Source organism: Oryx dammah, unplaced genomic scaffold (genome assembly GCF_014754425.2).
Source record: "Oryx dammah isolate SB20612 unplaced genomic scaffold, SCBI_Odam_1.1 HiC_scaffold_14, whole genome shotgun sequence".
Lineage (NCBI taxonomy): Eukaryota > Metazoa > Chordata > Mammalia > Artiodactyla > Bovidae > Oryx > Oryx dammah.
Window position 1 is genome coordinate 7,651,445 of NW_024070198.1, and position 23,372 is coordinate 7,674,816.

General features: G+C 38.2%; 1 protein-coding gene across 2 annotated transcripts in view; it reads right to left on the reverse strand.

Moving 5' to 3' along the window:
• The window catches only part of PRKG1 (protein kinase cGMP-dependent 1), a 1,378,000-nt gene that overhangs the window by 1,176,367 nt on the left and 178,261 nt on the right, over positions 1–23,372 (reverse strand). The window lies entirely within an intron of this gene.

The following is a 23,372-nucleotide window of genomic DNA, read 5'->3' on the forward strand; positions in this document are numbered from 1 at the left end:
TGCACTGACGGAAAATGTAGTCCATGAATAATTAAAACAAGTGTAATGTGTCAAATTCATGTTCCAATTCTGCAATCATAGATATGATTGATTAAGTAGTTCTTTATGAACTGGCATGCCTACTATGGTGCCAGAGCTGACTCTAAAAGATTAGCTACTCTTTATTCAGAAATCAGGTTAGTAGTGTGAAACTGGTGATGATGGGAGTTTTCGCACCACAAAATTTTGCAAGGACTATAAGCAAGGGATCTACTATTTTCTTCTTTTCAGAGCTGACTCTCAAACATTTGCCGTTTTCAATTTTGAGTTCCCACTTCTTGAGGTTAATGTACTAAAACTTTGATCATTTGCACATCATTAGAAGATGAAAAGAAAGTTAAATATTTGAATTTCTTATGCTAAGATGAATTAGAACACATTTTTTAAAAACTGTTTATAGGGCCTTTAAAGGAGTGCTAAATGTTTCGCATTCAGTTCCTCCTCACAAGTACCCTTTGAGAAAGGTATTTTTAAGTTATTTATAGGGAGTGAAACACAGGTTCATAGAAGTTAAATAACTTGCCCAAGGCATATTCTTGACTAGTACACATTACTCTCTCCCTAAGACAAAAATATACTCGAAGGACTCTTCCTAACTCTTTAATCTTGGAAGCAAGGATAATTGAATCAAAATTGATAACCAGTTCTCCATTTTACTGACTATGTCAAAGCCTTTGACTATGGGGATCACAATAAACTGTGGAAAGTTCTGAAAGAGATGGGAATCCCAGACCACCTGACCTGCCTCTTGAGAAACCTGTATGCAGGTCAGAAAGCAACAGTTAGAACTGGACATGGAACAACAGACTGGTTCCAAATAGGAAAAGGAGTACATCAAGGTTATATATTGTCACCCTGCTTGTTTAACTTCTATGCAGAGTACATCATGAGAAACACTGGGCTGGAAGAAGCATCAGCTGGAATCAAGATTGCCAGGAGAAATATCAATAACCTCAGATAGGGAGATGATACCACCCTTATGGCAGAAAGTGAAGAGGAACTAAAGAGCCTCTTGATGAAAGTGAAAGAGGAGAGTGAAAATGTTGGCTTAAAGCTCAACATTGAGAAAACTAAGATCATGGCATCCAGTCCCATCACTTCATGGCAAATAGATGGGGCAACAGTGGAAACAGTGGCTGACTTTATTTTTCTGGGCTTCAAGATCACTGCAGATGGTGACTGCAGCCATGAAATTAAAAGACACTCCTTGGCAGGAAAGTTATGACCAATCTAGACAGCATATTAAAAAGTAGAGACATTACTTTGTCCACAAAGGTCCATCTAGTCAAGGGTATGGTTTTTCCAGTGGTCATGTATGGATGTGAGAGTTGGACTATAAGGAAAGCTGAGCGCCGAAGAATTGATGTTTTTGAACTGTGGTGTTGGAGAAGACTCTTGAGAGTCCCTTGGCCTGCAAGGCGATCTAACCACTCCATCCTAAAGATCAGTCCTGGGTGTTCACTGGAAGGACTGATGTTGGAGCTGAAACTCCAATACTTTGGCCACCTTATGCGAAGAGCTGACTCATTAGAAAGACCTTGCTGCTGGAAAAGATTGAGGGCAGAAGGAGAAGGGGATGACAGAGGATGAGATGGTTAGATGGCATCACCAACTCAATGGACATGAGTTTGGGTAAATCCGGGAGTTGGTGATGGACAGGAAGGCCTGGTGTGCTGCAGTTCATGGGATCGCAAAGAGTTCGACATGACTGAGCAACTGAACTTAACTCTCCATTTTTAATATGTGTGTGTTAGTTGCTCAGTTATGTCCAACTCTTTGCAACCCTATGGTCTGCAGTCCACCAGGCTCCTCTGTCCATAGAATTCTCCAAGCAAGAATACTGAAATGGGTTGCCATTCCCTTCTCCAAGGGATCTTTCTGACCCAGGGATTGAACCAAGGTCTCCCTCATTGAAGGCAGATTCTTTACCATCTGATGCTCCAGAGAAGCTCTTTTGAACAATATAAAACTGCAATTTAAAAAGGGAATGTTGGGTTGCATTAGTTTAAGCACTGGGGAAATATTCTCAATAGTAACAGATTTTATGAAATTAAATTCTAATATTTTAGGACATGAAGTTTGACCTTACCAGTTCATCTAATCAAGCCTGAAAAAAGATCTGATCATTTCTTGAAATTTAGCAATTCTGAGTGTTTCTATGGTTGGATGTTTTCTGAAAGTAATATCTTTGGTATGGCAAATTGAAGAAAGATGCTTGTCATTCAAGGTAAACGTTTATTAAACTCAGTTGCATTTTAGTCACAGGCAAAACATTATGACACAGGAAAAGCTAAACATTTTTACTCAAAATTTTTCTAATATCCTTTGCTTTCCTTAGGGCAAAATTTAGCTCAACAAATTATTTCCTGAGCATAATGGGATATGCTTCCACGTTGATGAAAGATTACAGAGTTTTGTGAATGTCTCTATTAGTACCCTCTAATATTATTATTGCAATCTTAAATACACTACGTGCCCTCCAAATTCTCATCTTTAATGAGTTGAGAATTCATAAATGTATAGACATCACATACCATGAACACACACACACATACTGCTCACCCGTAAGAATCTTAATAGAAAGTCTGCACAGTCTAAATAATACTATGCTAGATCAGACAGTTTTTAGAGCTTTGGCTTATTAAATTTCAACAGAGGGTTTAAATATTAAACAAATAAAAATTTCACCTAGAGGGAAAATTATCAGAATTAACTAGATGCTTAAAACCTATTTTCTTAGGTTTTTTTTTTTTTTTTGGAAGCTCTAATAGTTTATTATCAATTTTCATTATCTACGAGATGATAATTCTAGATTTTAAGGAAACTTGATACAGATTTGTCTGTGTGTACATTATACATTTTTGCAAGTAGATGGTATGTGTATGGATTCCCTAAAATAAATGTTAAAGTTCTGGTGTTGGGGAGCAAGCAAAATTCCATTAACACGTATTTGCTAAAGAAAGAAACAATACATGGCTGGCCTATGGCTAAGCACTGGGGAATATCCAGGTTTTTGCCCAAAGGGAACTTAGAGTTTGGTAGACTAAAGAGGTTCTTTAATACCCATGTCTTCATTTAATCCTTTGAACTAAAATTCTGCTAATAAATTAAGAAAACATATTTAACACATAGACCTAGACTTAAGAGATATCCAGCTAAACACACAAGAATTCAATCATTCCCATTAGAAGTGCTGATAGGACAGACTGAAGCATTCCATAAATAAGATGACCTACCAAGGAACGTACACACACACACAGATCTCGGACAGGAAATAGGGCTGATTTTCTGAATGGCATACTACAAAGAAATGGGAGCTATTTGTCTTTCATACTGATAGCCCAACTCAAGGCTTTCAAATGAGACAAAATAATTCCCATGTGTCATCTCTCAGTTGTCTGCTTATATTTTACTGTCTTTCCAATTTGTTTTCTTATTAAATTTTATTTTCAGATTAGATTCTTTATTGTAAAACATAATTTTAAATATTATATGGTTTATGACTCTCTTTTGGAAAAAAAAAGCTTTAAACCAAAATACATCGTCTCTAATGCCTAAGCTAAATAGTACTAGAAAGAAATAACAGCACATAGTCTCAATTGGAATGTTATATGAGGTTTGGAGAATTAAGCAGTTTGGACTAGGAGTACAATTTTATGACATGAAGTGAATTACTCTTTCACCACCAAGTGTAATTTCTGGGATTGTTATCTGGAAGCAAACGTGTGAGGTAAATATTCCTTTAAAAACTATAAATAAAACTCTTTATGATTTGTCCATCCTGGATAATAAACGTGAAACACTGACTTAAAGACAGTTTTTCTGTGTTAGTAATAAATATACATTAAAAATATAGTCTGAAAAGTAAACATTGAATTATGAAATTAATTCAAAAGATCATAGGAGGAAGCGCAATATCCCATATATAATAATTTCTGTCCCATATAATTAATTTGGTATTAATGAAACCAACATGCAGGGAATATGTACAGTGTGCAGGCACTATAGTTAAGTACTGGGATTATAGAGAACACAGATATTCATAGTTCCTGACTTTTAAGTTGCTTAAGCAGATAGAGAGTACCATACAGGACCGGGAAGGGACTGGTATATTGCAGGTTGCCATGGAAGGTGTCTGTACATTGAACATTAAGCAGAAGCAGAGACATGAGTGAGATGGTCATGGGTCCAGGCTAATATTTGAAGGAAGAGCATTTTAAGCAAAATAATAAAAATTTGCCAAGCCCTCAGACAGAGCTAAGGTTCAGTTCAGTTCAGTCGCTCAGTCGTGTCCCACTCTTTGTGACCCCATGAATCGCAGGACATGTTAAAAAACCGGTGTGGAAGCCAGTGTGGCTGGGGTGGGGTGAGGGATCACGGGTGGAGGCGAGGAAGACAGGTAAAGAAATCAATAATTTAAGAGTTCCACTGGCATCATAGCCATGGTAAGGACTTTTAATATATATCCTTTTTTTCCTTTTAATCAAGATGGGAATCCCTAGAAGGGTTTGAACAGAAGAGCTACGAGCTTTAACTTAGAGCTTTGTGCAGCTGTGACCAACTCTCTGGAAGCAATGAAGGAAGCAGAGATACAGGGAAGCTAGTGAAATAGTTCAGAAGAGGGATAATGGTGACGTGCACTAAAGGGGTACAAATGGAGATAGTAAGAAATGTTCAAATTTAGGAACGATTTCAAAAGTTTTGACAACAGAATTTGATAATGGATCGGATTGGAAATGGTAGGTGACCTACAGAGAAGAGTGAACGTTTCCAAATGTGGGGCCTGAACAACTGGAATGCTGGAGTTGCCTTTTACAGAACCTGGGAAGACTATTTGAGGATCAAGGTGGTCAGCGGATGCCCTGGATCCAATCATCGCTCGTGCATTTACTGTATTAGAGGTTCACTACGCTGGAGTAGCAAAGAGCCCTCAAAATACAATGGTTCACAGAAAATGTGTTTATTTCTCTTTCATGTAATATCCTCAAGGTCAGCGGAGGATGCTGGTGGCAGCTATATTCCATGTGGCTATTCAGACTCCCAAGTTTTTTCCATCCTGTTGGTTCAGTATCACCCTGGTGTGATCACCGCATAGAGAACCAAAGCTCGGTCATCACCAGGTGTTGCTGGGTATTCACAAATCTGGGACAGGGAGGAGCGGAAGAACACGGCAGATAATACATGCAGAATAAATCTTTCCCGAATGAATGAATTGGATGAATGAACAAAACACAGTCTGATAAACGTGCTTACATAGAGGGACACGGAAGGTGTCACAGAAACTTTAGGAAAGAATCCAGCCCAGTTGGGAGGTGTTGGAGAAGGCTTCTCAGCAGAGTCAACTCCTACACTGCCTCCGAAGAGCAGTAGTATTTCAGTGCATATACTCCAGTCGGAGGAAAGCACAGAGTCAGAGACACAGGAAAGTATTTGAGGAAGCTGAGCCAGAGGCACAGACTGGTGAGTGCAGGGAATTAAGCAGGGAAGTAGAAGAAGGTCCATGAGCAAAAGTGTGCCCCAGGTGCCACACACAGAACCTGATGCTTGATGTACAGTATTTGACAAATGAGGCAATGAGGACTAGAAAAGGTTAAAGAATTTCCCCAAGTTTACTAAGCTTTTTAGATGGCAAAGTTGTGATTCAAGTTCGTTATCTACCAAGGTTCAAAACCCAGCTCTCTACATTACACCGTAGAGTCATCTCTCCCCAAAGGAGTTTGGATTTTTGCCGTGAGATGGCACTGGAAAACGACAAACAAGAGATGACTTAGACATATTTGCCTTTGAGAATGACCTAGCTCATGGTAGCGTAGAGAACGTAAGAAAGCGAACTAAGATCTACAGACAGACAGATACAGAGGAAGGAACTGTTGGATATTTTCCAAAAAAGTTACCCTAGTCCTGAGTCAAACAATAGCAGACAGGGACATATGATAGCAATAAACCAAGAGCCTGAAGGGGGTTTGCAGACCAACAGCTGTGGAGCCTGGAATCACTCTTGGGTTTCCAGTTTGAGCTAATGTTAGGGGGGAAAGAGGTATTGCCCACAAAGTGGGAAAGAGTAAGTAAAGTGCAGAGAGGATTATTTCAATATGACCAAATGGCTGCTTAAGGGACAGATCTGGATTCAACTCCCAGGAATTATAGCTTTTAGCTCAGTGGTCATTTCTCTCACTTGACAACTGAGACCAAAGCTTACAACATAAAGCGCAAGAGACAGAAACCTAGTTCAGTTGTCTGGTTATGCCAAGAATAGTCCATGCTTTGCGAGAACGGGAAACAACATGTACTTTTGTATAAAACACTGAACTATAACTTGCATAAAGAACAAATACTAAAATTAATTTCTCATCACAATATAGTGACATATGTGTTCACAGTTGGAGTAAGCCTTTCATCTCTCAACATTACTTATCTCATAAAAGCTGCCTTGCGGAGAAGAAAGAACGCTGTCATACAATAAATGAAAGTAGCATCTTTTTTCAAGTCATTCCAAGAAAATGTTTAATAGCATGGTGGTGAGATAGAAAGAACGAGCAAATGCACCAGCAAATGAAAAAGCTCTTCACAAAATGCATCACAAGAGAAATATGCAGAGTTTTCAAACATTTACTTAGCAATGAGGATTTTAAAAGAGAAAACCAATCAATAGCTGACAACTTAGGTTTATCTACACATTAAGAGTGTTCCACTGGACCATATGTAAAATAATAAACTCTTTTCAAATTTGAAAACATTTAAGGCATCAGACGGGTTGTTCTGAGCCTTTAGAATACAAAATGTTACATCTTTAAGGATGTTTGTTTGGGTTTTTTTGAGATTACACTTTTGTCAGTGAGTTTAAGTTAGAAATAAGCACAAGGTAAAGAAATTTTCTCCTCCAAAATGCTGATTAAATTTAAAGATATTTGATTCTTTTATTCCTTTAGAACTATAATTAACATCTAATTACAAAAAAATCAGTATCCTACTACACTAAATCAAGATAATCCCTGGGAAACTCAAGTCAATTCTTAAATCTCAAACATTAGAAAGTGTGCAAACAGAACCCACAAAATGCCTCAAGAATACCTTTCAAACTGTGAATGTAATGCAATTAACAGAATAATAAGCTCTTCAATGGAATTTACTTGCCCATTGTTGATATGTATGGGCGATTTGCTCTAGATTTAAATGCCAGCCTTCACAGAAATATTTCTGCTTCTAATGTACCAAGACGTCATTTAAAAACATTTGTTTTCTAACATGTTACTATTTCTATGCTATTTGAAGTTTGGGAAGTTGATATCTAATATTCTGATGTTCTTAAACTAATCCTAGCTTGTTTTCTGAAACAAACATCCAATTTGTCATATTTGTATTTGAGTCATATAGCTTAAGGGAGTGATTCTCAAACTTTTAGCCTCAAAACCTCTATATGTTATGAAAAACTACTGAAAACCTCAAAAAGCTTTTGCTTATGTGGGCTACATTTACTGACATTTATTCCATTAAAGTTTAAAACAGAATTTTTAAAAAATAATTATTCACTTGAAAGTAATAGCAAACTTATTACATTTTAAAATATTTTTAAATAAAATATATTTTAAAAACAAAAAATTCAGTAGGAACCACCTCAGTATTTTATATTTTTTGGAAATCTAATTGATGTCTGGCTCAATAGAAGGCAGCTACATTAACGGCTTCTGTAATCAATCAGCTGCTATATCACATTATTGGGTTTCCCAGGTGGTTCAATGGTAAGGAATCCTCCCACCAATGCAGGAGACGTGAGTTTGATCCCTGGGATGGGAAGATACCCTGGAGAAGGAAATGGCAATCCACTCCAGTATTCTTGCTTGGGAAATTCCATGGACAGTGGAGCCTGACAGGCTATGGTCCCTGGGGTCACAAAAGAGTTGGATACAAGTCAGCAACTAAGCAACAACAAATATTACATATCATATGGCCTTTAGAAAACTCCACTGAACCCTCATGACAGAATGAGACAGAGGGCAACAAATAACATGCTGGTATTATTATGAAAATGGTTTTTGACTTCAAGTAAATCCCATGGGTGGAGGAGCCTGGTAGGCTGCAGTCCCTGGGGTCGCTAAGAGTCGGGCACGATTGAGCGACTTCACTTTCACTTTTCACTTTCATGCACTGGAGAAGGAAATGGCAACCCACTCCAGTGTTCTTGCCTGGAGAATCCCAGGGATGGCAAAAGCCTGGTGGGCTGCCGTCTATGGGGCCACACAGAGTCAGACACGACTGAAGCGACTTAGCAGCAGCAGCCCCTAAAAGGGTCCACAGACTTCACTTTGAGAATGCTGCATTAAGGATACTAGTTTACATAATGTAGGAAGACATTTTCAGTTTTCTACAAGGAATTTTCATGGAGGATTTAAAAATATTTATGAATATCTACATAGAAGGAGGAGAAGTGGATGAAAGAGAATGAGAAAGTTGGATGGCATCACCGACTCAATGGACATGAGTTTGAGCAAGGGAGATGGTGAAAGACAGGGAAGCCTGGCGTGCTGCAGTCCATGGGGTCAAAAAGAGTTGGACACGACTTAGTGATTAAACAAGAAAAATATCCATGATAAATCCATTTAATCTGCTACAAGTAAAACAACTATAGTTATTAGATAACTACTTGGATTAATCTTCTTCATATTCCTGGTTTAGTTAGAATACTTCTACCTCCACAGTCTGACCTCTTAACTGAGCTTTCTGATGTGTATCTACTGTCATCAACGTGACATCTCCAGTGAGCTGTCTAATTGGCACTTTAACTTCACATGGTCCGAACAGCATTCTTAATTTACTTTCTTAAGCATAAATGCCTTTCACTTTTTGCCATCTCAGAAACTGGCACCACCATTCACCTCTTTAAATAAAAAACCTACAAGTCATTCCCAATTTCTCTTTCTTTTACTCCCTATCACAACTAAGAGCTGCCAGAATATATCATATTTCCCCATCTCCCATGCTGCCATCGTAGCCCAAGCCAAAATTCTATTTCACTTAGATTACTGCCATAGCCTCCCAAATGGTATCCCTGCTTCCTCCACCACTCTACAATGCATGCTTTCCGACCTTTGATTATTAGAGCAATTAATCCATTCTTCTACCTATAAAACATAAATAGAACCAGGTCCCATCTCAACCTAAACTCCTCTACTGCTTTTCCAATCTCTTGAAATAGAAAAAAATAAATAAAATAAATTATTGGCTTGGCCGAAATGTTGGTTCAGAGTTTTCCACTACATCGTATGGAAAAACCGAGTGGACTCATTGGCCAACTCAATACTTACAGGCTACTCCACGTAGCCTTGCCTCTGTCAACCTCTGCAACCTTAATTCATGCCATTGCCTTCTTTCTATCTCTTTAACATTCACCCCACCTTCCAGCTTTACTACTTGCCATTGTCCTCATCTGGAGTTCTCTACCACACTGTGTGCCTGGTTCTTCCTTGTCACTCAGGTCACAGCTCAAATGTCACCCCTCTCAGGGAAGCCCTCCTTGACCTATCCTGGAATTACCAGACCCATCTTCATGATTCCCTCCTACATCATTCTGTTGCATTGAAAGCATTCATAGCACTGGTCACTATGGGAATGTATGGACTTATCTCCATGCATGTTTTTTATGCTTTTCCCCTACTACTGTCACCAGGACTGAAGCTACAGAAGAGAAAGGCCCTTGGACAAATAAATGAATAATAAATAAATGAATTAGTGAATCACGGTAAAGAAACTACTGCAAAAAGAACTTCATTGAATACTTTCTTTGCTCTTGTCAACTGTTGAGGGCAATACAAAGAATTTCATATATTCATGAACCACATTCAGTCAAATCCAAGCTCTGCTTTATCTGTAACACCCTTTCTACTTTTGTAGAAACACACCATATGGAGGGAGAGGAAAGGATGGTCGTTCAGCAATGCCTGCTATGTATATATGTAACCTAATTCTGAACACAAAGAAAAATCTGCTGAAACATTTTCTCCTATTTCATATGTCTTTCACCTTTAGAACTGATATAATATATAATAATTCAAATTCATAGAATTAAATGAAATTTCACAACTTTCCACACAAGTCATCTTAATTTTCTTTTAAGAGAGTGGCATGCACAGTGGTGCTCATAAACCTATCAACCAACTGTTTCCCTTTGCAGACTAATTTTTAATTCACATTAGAGCATTTACAATGATTAATTTTCTGTTTTTCTTGTAAATTTGAAATTTAACCATTTATAGAAGCCTATTGTTACTACTCAGTCATTCAATCATGTCCAACTCTTTGGAACCCCATGGACTGCAGCACGTCAGGCTTCCCTGTCCTTCACCATCTCCTGGAGCTAGCTCAAACTCATGTCCATTGAGTCAGTGATGCCATTCAACCATCTCATCCTCCGTCGTCCCCTTCTCCTGCCTTCAATTGTTCCCAGCATCAGGGTCTTTTCCAATGAGTCAGCTCTTCACATAGTCTATAAATGATTCTATCACCACCCCATCATCTCCTGGAAGATAATATGAGCTCTGGGAATGGATAAGTTCATATAAATTCATCCACACATAAATGGACACAAAGTACAAATATGTTCATGTGTATATTTCCAACAGGATGAGTCAATACAAATCTTTGCACCAGAAATCTTTAAAAAAAAAAAATGGCAATCCACTCCAGCACTCTTGCCTGGAAAATCCCATAGATGGAGAAGCCTGATAGGCTACAGTCCATGGGGTCGCAAAGAGTCGGACACGACTGAGCGACTTCACTTTCACTTTTAGTTTGAGGGCACATACTACGCACACATGCACACAATTACTGAATGAACCACTGGAAAAAGCATAAATCTACATTAAGAATATGCTGAAGGTACTAAATATTCTAAACCATTATGAAAGACAATATAATAACATAGGAATGTAAAATGATGATCTATAAACATGAGCTATAAAATGTAAGATTGATTATGTTTTTATAGTTATAGAAACATAAAAAAGAAATTGATGAGTATGTGAATGGCTTTCAGTGAAAATAATTACAATATGCTATTAATTAAGCTCTGCTGGGAATAAATGCTCACTCCCTTCTTCTGCCAGTAGGGAATAAGTGATTTTTAAAGGAACATACTTAATATTTGAAGGAAATTTTTAAATACTATTAATTATGATTTAATGAAAAGTTTTGGTTTCCCTCTGAAGATACACCATTGTGTATTTGTGAAATAGAAAACTACCTTTCATAAAAGTTTGGCCACCTTCACAAGATGCTTTTTCTAATATGACTTTGCTATTAATAAATTAACAAAGTAACTTGCTTTGATGCTGCAAAGCGTACAGAATAACCTAACTCTTCTTGTTAAATAACATGAGACTGCAAAGAGTAAATAGAAAGTAAACTATGTTTGGGTTTAAAAGCATTTGCTCCCATATATTCTTATGAAGAACTCTAAGATAGTTCTGTGATACAAAGAAAGCTATTTATTCCGGTAAAAGTGGGACAAGTTAGGCCAAAAAAAAAAAAAAGGTACCAAATAAATTATTAATGTAAATACACTCAATAACAAGTATTTGATATTTTAATATGCATGAAGTGTGGATTCTAAGAATTGATTTGAATACTATTTTAAGTCCTTTAGCATAATTCTAAATCTGGGTACTACTCCAGGAGCTTTGGTACAAAAATATTTTCGTCAGAATGGAGTTTATGGAAGGGCCTAAATATAAAATATAAAGATAAGACTTGTCTTCATATAAAGATCGGACTGCAATCTTCCAAAGGTACAGTAATTAAACTCAGATAAAGTATGTGCAGTTACAGGCTATGTTCCTCAGATGTGCAGTCATAGGAGAATTTCAACAAGGATTTCAGAGATCCATTCAGATCTTCCCTAGAGTGCTATGGCTGTTGCTGTGGCAGTCGTGCCAGGCAGTTTCACAGTGCTGGGAAGTAGCACCCTTCTTCCCTGCCCTTTGAGACTGTGCCAAACGATCACTAACCATTCAAGGATTTTTCATTAGAGGGATTGATATTAAAAGCATTAGTCTATCCAGCCTCCCACAAAAATCATTGGAAATCTTGTTAAAGTCCCTGAAGAAATACATCTATGTGTTTTTAAAACGAACCCTCAACAATTTTAGAATCCTGATTAGTGTTCAGCATGCAATCTACTCCATAGTCTCATGAAAGGATGACTGAAGCAAATTTCAGCCCATTAGTAAGAGATCAACATGTTCTTACACTATTGTCAAGAAGGACTAATCCACATTTTCTTTTCATTTTTTTCAGCAAAGCTGTTTTTGGTTTTAGTTTTCGTCAAAAATATATTTTTAAACTTTCAAGTTTGCCATTCTCTAAAAACTGAAGAATGGGATATTGATATTTTAGCAAAATGAGTCCCCATAGAAATAAATCCCAGAACCGTTGACAATAAAGATGTAGGTGTGTGTTTAGTTGCTTGGTTGTGTCCAGCTCTTTGCGACCTCATGGACTGTAGCCCGCCAGGCTCCTCTGTCCATGGGGATTCTCCTTGCAAGAATGTTGGAGTGGGTTGCCATGCCCTCCTCCAGGGGATCTTCCCAACAAAGGGATAGAACCCAGATCTTCTGCATTACAGGCGAATTCTTTACCACATGATCCACCAGGGAGAATAAAGATAGTTGTACCCTTTTAACACAATCTATGACCTACTTTGGGCTTCCCTGGTGGCTCAGAGGTTAAAGCCTCTGCCTGCAATGCAGGAGACCTGGGTTCAATCCCTGGGTCAGGAAGATCCCCTGGAGAAGAAAATGGCAACCCACTCCAGTATTCTTGCCTGGAGAATCCTACAGACGGAGGAGCCTGGTGGGCTGCAGTCCACAGGGTCGCAAAGAATCGGATACGACTGAGCGACTTCACTTTCACTTCACTTTCATGACCTACTTTATCAATTTCAGATTACTTTTTTGAAAAAAGTTGATACTTTTCTTAACTCTCATCTCAAAAAGATAAGCATAGCAAGTTTTAATTATTTTGGCTTTGAAGAGTCTTCAAAAGTAAAAGCCAAATTCTTCACTTTTTTTCTCACCATTAATGACTTAGAAAGAAAATGGAGAACTATATACTGTTATAACCACAACATGGTAAGACACTCTATAAAATCAAAAAAGGACATAAGTAGCCAAATCAGTATTAAGAACACTATCTTTCAAAATATGTCATTTTATGATAACAATGTTCTTGATTAAGCATCTCAGATATTTCTTGAATTTTATAAAAAAAAAAGTTACTACTTCATAATGGCACATATATATACATCCTTATACATTTTAGCCAAAAAAAAAAGAGTATTAATCACCAAATCATGGCATCCAGTCTCATCACTTCGTGGCAAGTAGGTGGGGAAACAATCGGAACAGTGACAGACTTTATTTTCTTGGGCTCTAAAATCACTGCAGGTGGTGATTGCAGCCATGAAATTAAAAGACGCTTGCTCCTTGGAAGAAAAGCTATGACTAACCTAGACAGCATATTAAAAAGCAGAGACATTACTTTGCCAACAAAGGTCCATCTAGTCAAGGCTATGGTTTTTCCAGTGGTCATGTATGTATATGAAAGTTGGACCATAAAGAAAGCTGAGAGCTGAAGAATCGATGCTTTTCAAGTGTGGTGTTGGAGAAGATTCTTGAGAGTCCCTCGGACTGTGAGGAGATCCAACCAGTCCATTCTAGAGGAGATCAGTCCTGAAAATTCATGGGAAGGACTGGTCCTGAAGCTGAAGCTCCAGTCTTTGGCCGACTAATAGGAAGAGCTGACTCATTAGAAAAGACCCTGATGCTGGGGAAGATTGAAGGCAGGAGGAGAAGGGAATGACACAGGATAAGATGGTTGGATGGCACCACCAATGCAATGGACATGAGTTTGAGCAAGTCCAGGAGTTGGTGATCGACAGAGAAGCCTGGCGTGCTGCAGTCCATGAGGTCGTAAAGAGCTGGACATGACTGAGTGACTAAACTGACCCTATTCATCATATCTGTCACTAAATGGCTTGTGATTGTTTCCAGATATAGAATCTACACTCACAGGAAAACTGTCATCAAGCATATTCAAAAACATATTTACTGTCCCCTGAGGACAATTTATAAATTGTTTAAATATGGTGGGGAAAAGAAAAAAAAAAAAAAACGAGGCAAAAATGTACTGCCTTTCCAGCTTCCTGCTTTGAAAGAGACAACTCTTCTTTATATTATAAATGTGGATCTATTCCTTCAGAGATAATATCTCACATCCTGAACCTATACACATACCTTCAGGGACATACACGTACTTATATGTACACAGGCATGAGAAACCTTGCCTTCCAGTATTCTTATAAAGTTACAAAAAGCACAAGCCAAGAAGTAGACTGATATATTTGACTACGTTACAATTAATAACTTCTCTTCATCAGAAGGAAGGCAATGGCACCCCACTCTAGTACTCTTGCCTGGAAAATCCCATGGATGGAAGAGCCTGGTGGGCTGCAGTCCACGGGGTCGCTAGGAGTCAGACACGACTGAGCGACTTCACTTTCACTTTTCACTTTCATGCATTGGAGAAGGAAATGGCAACCCACTCCAGTGTTCTTGCCTGGAGAATCCCAGGGACGGGGGAGCCTGGTGGGCTGCTGTCTATGGGGTCGCACAGAGTCGGACACGACTAAAGCGACTTAGCAGCAGCAGCAGCTTCATCATAAGATTTCACAAAGAAAAGAAAATACATGCTACAGATGAGCGAAAATATTTGTAATGCATGTAGTTGACCAAGATTAAACTCCAAAATATATAAAGTCAACCAACGAACAGAAAAATGGACAGAAGACTACAACAGACACTTCATAGAACACAGCAGCTTATAAACACATGAAGATGCTCAGCTTCATAAATAATCAGGATCAAAATAACTGGGAACAACCCAAATATAATCAATAGCAGAAAGGATAAAGAAATTGGGTAATAAAATAGAAGACACTACCAGAAGAAAAATGAAGTAGCATAAGAATACTTGCAGTATTAACTGATTTATATAATACAAGATACAAAAGCACCCCAAAGAAAACATGCATATTGTATATAGGGGTGAGTTTCTAAGATACAGATTTGGAGGTTGGGTTCTCATAAGTTAACTTGTAAGATATTTGTTCAGAAAACCACAGATTGAGAAGCTTGGAGTTTGGGGAAAAGATAGGAGATGTGTTCAATTCAGCCACAGGGAATTCCTCTCCTACCGACACTAAATTTCTCCAAGCAGACTTCTTATAATCACTGCTAGAATGCCTCCTCGGAGAAGGCAATGGCACCCCACTCAAGTACTCTTGCCTGGAAAATCCTATGGACAGAGGAGCCTGGAAGGCTGCAGTCCATGGGGTCGCTGAGGGTCGGACACAACTGAGTGGCTTCACTTTCACTTTTCACTTTCACGCATTGGAGAAGGAAATGGCAACCCACTCCAGTGTTCTTGCCTGGAGAATCCCAGGGATGGGGGAGCCTGGTGGGCTGCTGTCTCTGGGGTTGCACAGAGTCAGACACGACTGAAGTGACTTAGCAGCAGCAGAATGCCTCCTGAGATGGTGTTCTTGCCATGACATCAGACTGCTTCATTCACTTCTGGAACATATTAATTAGCAGAATATTGACTCTCAAGAAGACCCAGTGTGGACTTCCCTATAACTTGCATTTTCTCAGGTCATCTAAACTCATGAAGACCAGTTTCCTTTTCATATGACACTGTTTTCAGCTTTTTAAAAACAGTTATCATTTCCTCTTAAACCGTCCATCCATACAAGACATGTCACTCACTAAAAATAAATGCCATGCTTCCTGAACTCACTCAAGTGTATTAAAGTCTTTTTGGAAGCTTGGCACCCCAAAATAAACATAATACCCTGTGGGATATCTAACTATCTTAGATCTCTGTTTTTGCCACTAACTTCATAACTGAAATATATTTCAATATTCATGCTTAAAAATTTCAAATCCTCTTTGCTTATAACATTTTTCTAAGTAGATTTTATTTTCTTCTGTTTTTATTTAAGTAGTTGTTAAGAAACAAAATTCAACTGAGTAAATTTTAAGGATCTTATTGGTTTTAATTAACAATTCATGAATTGGACAGTATTCAATTGAGCAGCTAAGAAAGGAACTTCAAGGAGCTGTACAAAATAAAAGATTTTTGTAGGCATAAAGGAGCAAGAGTAAGGAAGCTATGTTAGAGGAAAAAAAGTGGATTGGTTACAGCAAGGTCATTTTCCTTTTAGGGAGAGCAGGATCCTACCTGATAGAGGACCTAACTGCTGCTAATTAGGTGACACCTGATTGGTTTAAGATTCCATTTCTAGGGGAGTCAAAACTATAAGAGTCTCAATTTAGTGCCATAGGATTCTGCATAAGTGGCTGAATCTGGGGTCTGTTGTCTTGTTTTTAACACAGTACATAAGCTTCTTCTTTAGCATTAACATGATAAGCTTGTTCTAGTAAAGGGACTGCAAAAATAACTCTAAATGCATTGATATTTTAACTATCCTAAAGATAGCTTTCAGATGAACATGAAACACTCATAAGGCCAAAAGGCGCCACCTGACTTTGGAGAATAAAACGGTCTGTTTCTCGTGTTAAATTTGCTGTGCTAATTCATATGAAAATACATTCAATTCCCTCATACTCTTGGATAGTGTTTTGAATGCCAACTGACATGGTGAGGCTCTTCACTAATGTTCAATTTTATATGAAAACCCCTCTTTGAATGTCAGCTTTCACATGTTATTTAATTATAAAAACAGAAAAATGTTTCAGGGGAAGGAGTAGGGGAGCAGGAGAGAATTTGCAGTATGAAGTTGAGTAAGTTTACTGTTGATAGTGAGTGGCTAGCATGATCCATGTTCACACTGAAGAACAAATAATGTTGGACATCAGCTTAACAAGCAGACCTGGTATCAACCAATTCACTGCAAATTGAAGCAGAAGACCGGTCTTCAGAAGACAAAGGGAAATCTCAGCGCAATTAACAACAGAATCTAGAGACTAGATGTGACTGCAGCCACAAAACTGAAAGACGCCTGCTCCTTGGAAGAAAAGCTATGTCAAACCTAGACAATATATTAAAAAGCAGAGACATTACTCTGCCAACAAAGGTCTATATAGTCAAAGCTGTAGTTTTTCCAATAGTCATGTATGCATGTGAGAGTTGGACCAGAAAGAAGGCTGAGTGCCAAAGAATTGATGTTCTTGAACTGTGGTGTTGAAGAAGACTCTTGCGAGTCCCTTCGACAGTGAAAAGATCAAGCCAGTCAATTCTAAAGGAAATCAACGCTGAATATTCATTGGAAGGACTGGTCCTGAAGCTGAAGCTCCAATGCTTTGGCTACCTGATGTGAAGAGCCGACTCACTGGAAAAGACCCTTATGCTAGTAAAGACTGACGGCAAGAGGAGAAGGGGGTGACAGAGGACTGAGATGGTTGGATGGCATCACTGACTCAATGGACATGAGTTTGAGCAAGCTCAGGGAGATAATGAAGGACAGGGAAGCCTGGAGTGTTGTACTTCATGGGGTTGCAAAGAGTCAGACACAGCTTACAGACTGAACAACAATCACAGATCACTTAGCATTAGCATAAAAAGTCCTACTAAAACTCACCTGAGTGATGAGTTGAAAAAAATTTTCCTTCTTAAAAAAAATTTTTTTAAACCTGTGAGAGAAACAAAATCAACACTATTGATGGTAGACAGAAAAAAGAAGAAAGCCTTGAGAGTATCAATACATGGCAGACTCTAGTCCTACACTTCAGAGAAGGCAATGGCAGCCCACTCCAGTACTCTTGCCTGGAAAATCCCATGGATGGAGGAGCCTGGTAGGCTGTAGTCCATGGGGTCGCTAAGAGTCAGACTCGACTGAGTGACTTCACTTTGACTTTTCACTTTCATGTATTGGAGAAGGAAATGGCAACCCACTCTAGTGTTCTTGCCCGGAGAATCCCAGGGAAGGGGGAGCCTTCTATGGTGGGCTGCCGTCTATGGGGCCGCACAGAGTCGGACATGACTGAAGCAACTTAGCAGCAGCCGTCCTACACAATAAAACCTCAGAGGTGGACCAAGATTAAACTAAATGGTAGCTATGCTGGTAAAAAGAAAGAAGGAACTAATAAGAGGAGAGGGATCGGGGCAATGCCATATATAAAGCATTATATAAAAGCTGTTATCATTAACAAGCACTCTGCAAAATAAAAATTAAAACAGCTTGATGGTTTTGCTTAAAAGTTTAACTTAAAACAGTCAACAAAGAACACTAAACAGATACTTGCCATTTTTAGAAAATAACATGTAATCTATGCACTTCCACAGTGAAAGATCACAGAAAATCTGTAAAAGCAATATCTCTAAGCACATCACTTCAATGCATAAAAACTACATATTTTTCAATACAAAAATATTAAATCAAATTCCAAAAGAAGGTGTTTGATTTACATTACCAATTCTCAATTGCTAAATCAGAATTTCCTTTGGATGACTGTAGTTGAAGTTTTGGGCTTCCTGGGTGGCGCTAGTGGTAAAGAACCCACCTGCCAGTCCCTGGGTCAGGAACATCCCCTGGAGAAGGAAATAGCAACCCACTTGAGTATTCTTTCCTGGGAATATCCCAGGGACAGAGGAGCCTGGTGGGCTATAGTCCATGGAGTTGCAAAGAGTGAGACAACTGAAGTGACTTAGCAAAGATGAAGTTTACCTTCACGGAAAAAAAAGAGGGCACGAGTATAAAGATATTAACAAACAGTACTCCATAATTAAGACCAAAATCTATTGGTTTAAGAAAATAAGCTGTAATCAATTATTTTGTAAGTCATGTATATATTTGAAATTTGATTAAAACATAAATCAAGCCTTAGCAATTTGACCCACTGCTACCTTAAGTAACTAATACTAAAATAATTCTAATCAAAACTTGAAATTAAAACTTCTACTAGCCAGCAACTATAAATATCTGAAAGTTATACAACTCATTTTGCTTGAAAATACATGATATATTTACACTACTTCCAGATGATTTTTTCCCTGTCATCCTAATTAGTTAAGTCTTAACATATGACTATTCTGTTAAAATGATGAGAAAATTTGGCATTTAGGTATGCAATAATATTTGGGACACTGCCTAGGCTAAAACAAAAATCACTGAAGGCACATGTTAAACAAGCATTTTATGAAGAAAACTTCATTTAACTGAAGAGAGGTAGGAATACTTGGAATGGTTTTCCATGTAAACTCCCTGGGTGTTTTTCTGAATGTTTCGATAATAAGCAAGTTTGTGAAAGATCCTCTAGTCTCTTCATCCATTGTTGCTATGGTATACTCTTTATAAATATTAATAATGTTCACAAATGAAAAAGAATCCATCTATACCAAGAAGAGTGCCATCTAAATTTTGAGAAGATTAAATGTGTTGATAAAAAACTAATTAAGCAATGAAACATTTCCTCAATTAAAACTTATAAACATTTAAATGACAAGATTTGTTATTTTTAATTATTTTCACATGAGAATATTGGCATAAAGTAAGCCAAAATTACATGGAATTGATTAGAATTACAACTTGGGGGCAGATTTGCATCAGGTTATAAGAGCACAGTCATTTAGAGAATTTAACTTTAAGCAACCAACACCATCATTGCAAAATCTGTGATTTTGACTAGATACACTATTTAGAACCCTGTTTTTAAAAACATAATTGAGATGACTTGCTATGTAGTCAGTCTAGCAGCAAAAAGAAAATAAACAAAATATATTAAAATTAGCTTGATGAAATGTGGAAAAATTAGCATATTTACATTTACCTAGGGAAGTCTGCCATGGATATTTCTTCTTTGTTATAAATATGTTTTCATTTATGTGTGTATATTTGAGGGAGTGCATTTGTGCATAAAATTCTGTTGCCCTTCCTCGCAGATCCCATTATCATGTAACATAAGATGCATTGACTTTATTTCATAGTATTTAAGTCTCCTTAATGTTGCATCCTGATGTGAAGATCTGACTCATTGGAAAAGACCCTGATGCTGAGAAAGACTGAAGGCAGGAGGAGAAGGGGACGACAGAGGAGGAGATGGTTGGATGGCATCACTGACTTGATGGACATGACTTTCAGCAAGCCCCGGGAGTTGGTGAAAGACAAGGAAGCCCGGCATGCTGCAGTCCATGGGGTTGCAAAGAGCTGGACACGACTGTGCAACTGAACTGAAAGTTGCATCAAAATATTTGAGATATGGGGTATTGAGGAGAGGAGAAATGACCACCACCCAAGGACTCTGCATCCTTTTCTGGGAAAATGGCTTGTTTGTTTTCTTTATACACAAGATTATTATATCATGTTAGGCAGAAGTATAACCTTATTATTGTCTTTACTTGGATATTTTTGTATTGTTTAAGGAGATATGTACGGGTGCCACGTTGACAAGGAATGGACCTGTGATGGTTAATTTTATAGGTCAACTTGTAAGCCCATGATACCCAGATATTTGGTCAAATATTACACCAGACATTTCTATGAAGGTATTTCTTTGCTGGAATTAACATTTAAATTAGTAGTCTTTGAGTTAAAGTAGACTACCTTCTTAATGTTGATAAGACTTCATCCAATCAGTTGAAGTCTTATCAGGAAAAAACACTGATGTACCTGGAGGAAGGGTGAATTTTGCCAGCAAGCCGATGGCTTTCCAGTCTCCACAATCATGGAAGTCAATTCCTTAAAATAAACCTCTCTCTCAGTACCCAGATATACACATACATATACCCATTGGCTTTTTTTCTTTGGAGAACCATCACCAATACAGAGTCCCATAATTAAGAGCTTGAGCTCTGAATCCAGATTACTTGAGTTCACTCCTAACTATACTATAAACCAGGTGGGCCTCAGTCTTCACATCTATAAAAGGGGATAATAAATACTAGCCCTTACCTCACAGGATCACTTTGAGAATTAAATAAATTTTATACACAGAAAGTGTTTAGAAAAAGCATGCTCTATATGTTGGGCATTGAGTTCTAAAAACTAACAAATATTAAGTACAATTTTCAAGCTCCTTCCAATATAGCTAGTAAAGTTGAATTTAATCTTAGAAAACAGAAATGGCATGAATTAAACAAATTTTTAGAAAAAATGTGTGAGGAAAACTGAACACGAACATATAGGTTTTCAAACTACTCATTTCTAGAATGGAATTCAATCAGTTCAGTTCAGTCGCTCAGTCATGTCTGACTCTTTGCAACCCTATGGACTGCAGCATGCCAGGCTTCCCTGTCCATCACCAACTCCCTACTACTGTTGCTAAGACGCTTCAGTCGTGTCCGACTCTGTGTGACCTCATAGATGGCAGCCCACCAGGCTCCCCCGTCCCTGGGATTCTCCAGGCAAGAACACTGGAGTGGGTTGCCGTGTCCTTCTCCAATGCATGAAAGTGAAAAGTGAAAGTGAAGTCACTCAGTTGTGTCCGACTCTTCGCAACCCCATGGACTGCAGCCTACCAGGCTCCGCTGTCCATGGGATTTTCCAGGCAAGAGTACTGGAGTGGGGTGCCACTGCCTTCTCCGCACCAACTCCCTAAGCCTACTCAAACTCATGTCCATCATGTCACTGATGCCATCCAACCACTTCATCCTCTGTCATCCCCTTCTCCTCCTGCCTGCAATCTCTCCCAAAATCAGGGTCTTTTCCAATGTGTCAGTTCTTTGCATCAGCTGGCCAAAGTACTGGAGTTTCAGCTTCAGCATCAGTCCTTCCAATGAATATTCAGGGCTTATTTCCTTTAGGATTGACTAGGTGGATCTCCTTGCAGTCCAGGGGACTCTCAAGAGTCTTCTCCAACACCATAGTTCAAAAGCATCAATACTTCAATACTCAGCTTTCTTTATATTCCAACTCTCACATCCATACATGACTACTGGAAAAACCATAGCTTTGACGAGATGGACTTTTGTTGGAATATCAATGAGCATTTAAAATGACTGAAGTATAGTACACTCTGCTTCATACAATATTGATGTTCTTAAAAATGTGCCTGGCCAGTAAAATACATAAGTAATCAAATAATATGAAACTATTGATATAATATCATCTCAGAAAGGCTTTAAACTTGGTTTCTAAATGTTAATAGTTCTTTACATTTGCCTCTATATAAATATAAATATACACTTGGCCTCTATATATTTCTTTCACTTCTCTCATTGCTCCTGCTCACTACCCACATCCACCCTTTGCCTATAATTTCACCTCCTTTCCCTGCAATTCTCTGCCAAGTACATATTGTTTGTGTTTTTGTTTACCATACTTCGTTTTTGTCAGAGGAAAGCCTAACCAAACATTTACATCCTTTTGGCATGGGGAGAAACTTTGTAACACTGACACAAAGCTGAAAATTATAAAGAAAAAACTGATAGAGATTAATAAATATCAAATGCCTTATTTCAGTATGTCAAGAAAGAATCACAAAGAAAAATTAAAAGGTGAATGACAAATGTAGGAAGAACATGTTTTGCATACTCTCAAGTATTCAATAGAAATAATACGGAGTGTTATTCTACAATGTTTTACACTTTACATTATATATCCACACAACTTACTCATACCAACCTCGTAACAGTCCCGCAAAGAAGGTAGAAAGCAAGATTTCTCAGCATAGGCACTAAGGACAGGGCATGCAGGGATGTGGGCCACTCACTGCCTGTTGATGAGCACCCCTGTGCTTTACCTACTAGACACCAGCAGCCTCCTTCATGCCCACCCTTACCCAACGTGTGACAACCAAATGTCTCTGAACATCACCAAATGTCCCTGGGGGACAGATTCATCACCAGTGGAGAACCACGGCCAGAAAGAAAGAGTATCTCCTTTTTCAAAAGCTGAGTGAAACAGAGAAGTTAATTGACTTGCCCAAATACACCTCTCTTCTGAATGACCTGTAAAACTAACAGTTATAGGACACCAGCATGAATGCTTTGGGTAAAACACTAACTGCCACCAAATCAATAGACTGTGGTTTTTCTAAGCCGACTGTCTTCTGCTATAGACATCTTTGAACTCACTTTCTTCTCAGCTGATTCATTCATGATTTCAGGCTTTTTCGTCCCCCAAAAGGAAAACATGTCATTATAAATTTCAAGTTAAAAAATTTATAATGTGAAAATATACAGAAGCATAAAACATATTTATACAGTGCATGCCTCAGTTTTTTTAAGCAGTTTCTATTTTAGTTTGTGCAAGATTTATGAAACAAGCTACCTCTCTTAATAATCAGGAAGTTAATACGCTATCCAACCTTTATGATCCACCTCTA